Here is a 5935-nt window from a genome sequence, read left to right on the forward strand (position 1 = left end):
ATTGCATATTGTTTTTAAAAACTCACAGCTAGTTTTCTGCTGTGTAAAGGGGAATGCCTCAACATCAAAAAACCAAAGATCATGGCCACTGGGCCCATCACCTCCTGGCAAATAGAAGGGGAAGAAATGGAGGCAGTGACAGATTTTACCTTCTTGGGCTCCATGATCACTGCAGATGGTGACAGCAGTCACGAAATTAAAAGAAGCCTGCTTCTTGGGAGAAAAGCAATGACAAACCTAGACAGCATCTTAAAAAACAGAGACATCACTTTGCCAACAAAGGCCCATATAGTAAAAGCTCTGGTTTTCCCAGTAGTGATGTATGGAAGTGAGAGCTGGACCATCAAGAAGGCTGATCGCCAAAGAATGGATGCTTCTGAATTCTGGTTCTGGAGGAGACTCTTGAGAGTCCCATGGACTGCAAGAAGATCCAACCTCTCCATTCTTAAGGAAATCAGCCCTGAGTGCTCACTGGAAGGACAGATCCTGAAGCTGAGGCTCCAATGACCTCATGAGAAGAGAAGACTCCCTGGAAAAGACCCTGATGTTGGGAAAGATGGAGGGCACAAGGAGAAGGGGACGGCAGAGGATGAAATGGTGGGACAGTATTCTCAAAGCTACGAACATGAGTTTGATCAAACTGCTCTGGTCACGGGGTCATGAAGAGTTGGACACGACTAAACAACTAAACAACAACAAAAGGGGAATTCACTCTGCTAAGTGAAGGAACTTGCTAGTGCAAGTTAGGAAGAATACTAATAAACAATATATCCTCTCCTGCCACCCTGAACATTCCAACAGTCTAAAATTCTCAGATGTCACCAGAAGAGTAAGCCGTTTTTTTTCAGTTAGGTCCGTTATCAACTGCAGAGGATGTGTAGCCTTGGGAGCCTCTTGGGGAGATGGAAGTGTTCAAAGGACTGAATCCACGAAGGAGAGCTACTTGCTCTGAGATGGGGGAACCTTCAGGCAAAGTCCAGCAGTGAAGAGATGGTGCTAGATGCCAGGTTTTTTGGCTCCCCACTTTCCTTTTGGGTGTAACATTGGAGGTCCTGCGGGAGGAAAGAGCATCTCCGAGTCAGGGGCCAGTCTGGGCCAAAGCGGCCCTTCATTGCCCCCACCACAGAGTCCCTGGCACTCCTTTATCATCTCCAATGCCGTCAGGACACTTACATTACGCAGGAGGAGGAGGAGATGCGAAGCATTGGGGGTCTCTGTCAAAGCAGATGGTGGAAGTGCCATTTCAGTTCCTGTGGCAGACGCCAAGTTCAAGGCAGCAGGTCCACGGAGGGCAAGGAGGGAAAGAGAGAAGAGATTTTGAGTCCTGAGTGCAATTGTGGAAATGTGTGAGGAAGAAGAAAGAGCCATGTCAAGAGAAGTTTAAATTAATGACAAATCTTCCTGTCCACCTCCTTTCCTTCCTCCAGGAGCATAGGCGCCGACTCCATGGGGCCTGAGGGGGCCCGAGCCCCCTCAAAAATTCGTTTGGGGGGGCTCTGCCCCCCCAATAATTTAAGAAAATTATTACCGTAAATTTCGCTCTATAACACGCAGATTTTTTCTCCTAAAAAGTAAGGGAAAATGTCTGTGCATGTTATTGAGCGAATGTGTGGTCCCTGGAGCCGGAGCGCAGGGGCAAAAATCAGGCAAAAATCAGATCTGGCGGTTGGGCGGAGGGAAGGCGGAAGCTGCTGCTTTCCTGCATTCTGCCTCAGGGTCTTACTGCCCACCCGCTTCTGTTGCTGCGTTTGCTCAAACTCAACAAAGAGCAGGGAATCCCCTGCCCTCCTGGCAAGCAGAGGGTTAAGGAAAGGATCGAGTCCTTCCTTCTAATTCTTTCCTAGTCACACTGCGTGCAGGCTCCAGCCCACCACCTCCTCCTCCTCTCCGTGCTCTAGGGATGCAGGTGGGAGAGAGAGAGGGGGGGCTGGCTTGGGGGGGGGACTTTTGCCTTCCTTTCCTCCCCCCCCCCCCGTTAAACTCCTCCCCTGCATTCTTAGCCAGCTGCTTCTCCGCACACCCCTCTTGTGCTTCTTGTCCCTTCTGTGTTTTTCCTTCCCTCCCCATTTAAAACGTGGTGACAAAGCACGGATCCACATGGATCCTCAGGATTTTTGCATTGGGTCACCCCAAATTCACCATCAGATCACATAGCATGTCCATGGCTACAGTCTGTACCAAAAATATCACGCACCCACTGTTGCCTGGGGCTGCAATGGTGCAAAAACGTGGTTACAAAGCATGGATCCACAGGATCTTTGCACTGGGTCACCCCAAATTCACCATCAGATAACATAGCATGTCCATGGCTACAGCCTGCACCAAAAAAATCACGCACCCACTGTTGCCTTGGGTCACAGTGGTGCAAAAACGTGGTTACAAAGCACAGATCCACATGGATCCTCAGGATTTTTGCATTGGGTCACCCCAAATTCACCATCAGATCACATAGCATGTCCATGGCTACATTTTGCACCAAAAAAATCACGCACCCACTGTTGCCTTGGGTCACAGTGGTGCAAAAACGTGGTTACAAAGCACAGATCCACATGGATCCTCAGGATCTTTGCATTGGGTCACCCCAAATTCACCATCAGATCACATAGCATGTCCATGGCTACATCTTGCACCAAAAAAATCACGCACCCACTGTTGCCTAGGGTCACAGTGGTGCAAAAACGTGGTTACAAAGCATGGATCCACATGGATCCTCAGGATTTTTGCATTGGGCTACTCCAAACTCACTGTCAGATATTAAAAATCTTTATAAAATAGAGAATTAAATACATACAGAATGTTAATTTTTCAGTTTTGAAATATTAGTACTAGTTTAGTACTGTATTTCTATATTACTATAGTACTGTATTAGTTATTTTCAAATACTTAAATATTTTTAGGGTGTAAGACCCAATTAAAGCCCGTTATTTACATACAGTATTACAGTATTTACATACAGTATTAGGCATACTGTATTAACTTTATTAACTGTATTAAAGCATTAACCTTGAGATATTATTTTTAGTTAATGAACCCTCAGCCTTATTCAAAGTAAGCTTAAATTAGCTATTTCACTTATTAATCAAAGTGCTGTTACTGTGCGACAGCAATATTTTATGTTTTATTCTTTTAATGATAGTTTAGGATTTATTTAAATATCATTTCAGTCTTTTCAGAGCTATATATTCACTGCTCTGTAATAGTCTATAAGCATAATTGTTACTGTAAATTAAATTAGCTTTTTACAAAAATACCATGTGTGTTTATGTTTTGTTTCTTTTTTCAAAGCCAAAAAGTGTTTCAGGCTTGTCGAGTTTCCCAGAGTGTGGAGTTATAGAGAGTCGAGTTTTCGGGGTTCTAATGTTGATCATATGACTCTAAAATACTTTTAAAAAACTTTAAAACTCACTAATTTTCATCTAAAATTTAGAAAACTTCCCGGGGCAGGACCCCGGTATGGGCCCCCCCAATATTTTTTATAAGTCGGCGCCCCTGTCCAGGAGTACCTCAAACGTCCTGGGGACTATTGCACTGCAGAGGTCGGAGGAGATGTTTGGCCTCATCAAGCTGGAGAGATGGAGGGGAGAGACTTAGAAGCTGCCTCCTCTGAGTCCCCCTTGCCCCTCCTGCCTGCTCTCCACCACAACCACGTCCATTCAAAAGACACAACTCACCTCCGTTGGAAAAGGGCCTCCAGGGCCAAGTCAAGGATTAGGGGGCACTTGTTAAAATCATCATGGAGGTCCTGGAAGAGAACGGAGGAGAAAGGTCAGGATGATGGCCCCAATCCCAAACTCCAAGATTGGCTTGCCCATCCCTGACCCTCCCACCCACCCACCTCCCTTTGGGGGTCCCTCACACAACCAGAATGGCTTCTGCAGCCAGATGCTCGGAGGTCTGAATGGCCCTGAAGCCTCTCAGCGCAACTTCCTGGCAACTCTCAATGACCTGGGACAAGAAAAGTCAAGAGAAGTCAAGACTAAGTTCATGCCTCCCTGTCCTCCTTATTCTTTTCTTCTAGGATGGCCTGGAAAGTTGTGTGGACGATTTCGCTGCCCACGTCCAAAGTGGAGACCCCCCAGCAGGCGCTGGAAGTGCCGCTTCAGTTCCTTATGGAAAAAGAAGAGAGAAGAGAGGTTGAGTCCTGACTGGAATTCTGCAAGAGCCTTGCAAAGACAAGTCCAGACAAAGGACAGACCTCTCTGTGCTGATCCTCTTCAGGAACACCAGGTGGGAAAGGCCTGCCAGGCAGGAAGCAGGTCCTGCAGGACTCCCAGCAAGAAGACCTGAGAGGTGAGTCTTGGGTACAGACCTTCAAGCAAACAAGGGACAAGTGAGTTGCTGTCCCCAAGGTGTGGGGTTCACCTTCTTTTGGACTTGGCCAGAAGCAGGCCAGCTCCGGCTGAACTACTGTCTTCTGCAGAGGAAAGAAAAATCCAGATCAGATGATACAATGAAAGCCACTGTGGGTGGGTGCCTCTTTGGCCAACTGGGATATCCAAATAGAGCCAGCAGGTTCCTTCAGCAATATTTTAGGGATAGTGTCCATATACCTGGAATTTTGCCATTCTTCCTCCCTTTCATATTCTCCCAACAGTCGCAGAGCTGCCTTCTCCGTGCCTCCAGGGTCTCCTTGCATTTCTGCTCTCCTCGTTGTTCTTTATATTTGTACAGCCCTTCTTTAGTCCGAGAGATTTCTTCTCCTTCCAATGAGGGAATCTTCTCAGGACCATCCTGTGGATCTTGGCATCTCTACACTTCCTCTTTAGCCAGAGAAATGCCTTCTCCTTCTAACAAGGGAGTTTCATCAGTCAAAGAGGGCTGCTCTCCATCCTCTTGGATCCTCACTCACCAGAATGGCTTGGGCCATCTACTGCTTGGAGGACTCCAGTTCTTCTTCCTCTTTTCTCCAATCGGTTCTCATTCCTCTAGATTTCCACTTTGAGTTCCAGGAGCTGCAGATTCAGAAGTCTTCGCAAGTGGACAAGAATTTGGTGATCCTATACATCTCCCCTCCTCTGGTCCCGCCCCCCAAAAAGATGAAAAGAACCCAGAGATAGGTATGAAAACCAACCGAATGAGACCAAACGGAGAAAAACCACCTTCCTCCTTACCCAGTGGCCTCTCTCTGGTGTCCAGCGGAGCCCGAGGTCTGCAGTGAATACATGTCTTCGATGATGATGTCATCTGGATGGAAGAGAATGGAAATGAGAGTCGGTCCAGGCGCTGCCCTCCCCGGCCAGGTGGGAAAGGCCTGCCAGGCAGGGAGCAGGTGCTGCAGGATCCCAGCAAGAAAACCTGGGAAGAACGGACCTTCAAGCAAACAAGGGGCAAGGGAGTTCACTGTCTCCAAGGTGTGGGGCTCACCTTCTTTGGGTTTCCTCCGGAAGCAGACCAGGTCTGGCTGAATTACTGTCATCTGCAAAGAAAAATCTGGGTCAGATGATACTACGAAATCCACCCTGAATGGGTGCAAGAGAATGGAAGGACATACAGGTCGGAGCCAAACAGTACAAATTGAGAGCATTTGCAGATGATCTTGTACTTACATTACAAGAGCCAGAATCTAGTACTAAAAGGGTTTTAGAACTAATTCAAGAGTTTGGTCAAGTAGCAGGATTTAAAGTGAATAAGTTTAAAAACTAAGGTATTAGAGAAAAATTTAACAGCTATCGAAAAAGAGAGGTTTCAGAATGAGACAGGTCTAACTGTGGTCAAGAAAGTGAAATATTTGGGGATTAACATGACAGCTGAAAATGTGAATTTATTTAAAGATAATTATGAGAAATGTTGGACAGAAGTGAAAAAAGATTTAGAAATCTGGTCAAATTTGAAGCTTTCCTTGTCTGGTCGAATCGCAGCTATAAAGATGAATGTATTGCCTAGAATGTTGTTTTTGTTTCAAACATTGCAAATTGTGGATAAGATGGACTGCTTC

The 5935-nt window shown here is 46.4% G+C and overlaps 1 long non-coding RNA gene across 1 annotated transcript; it reads left to right on the forward strand.

Annotated features, from left to right (window-relative positions):
* Window positions 1–684: 684 nt before the first annotated feature.
* Window positions 685–4813, forward strand: LOC310845191. Its single transcript, XR_014564561.1, has 2 exons — window positions 685–1007; window positions 4019–4813. It is a non-coding gene; the product is annotated as an uncharacterized lncRNA (long non-coding RNA).
* Window positions 4814–5935: the final 1122 nt, after the last annotated feature.

The sequence above is a fragment of the Podarcis gaigeae genome (genome assembly GCF_964106915.1).
Source record: "Podarcis gaigeae genome assembly, chromosome: 5".
Lineage (NCBI taxonomy): Eukaryota > Metazoa > Chordata > Lepidosauria > Squamata > Lacertidae > Podarcis > Podarcis gaigeae.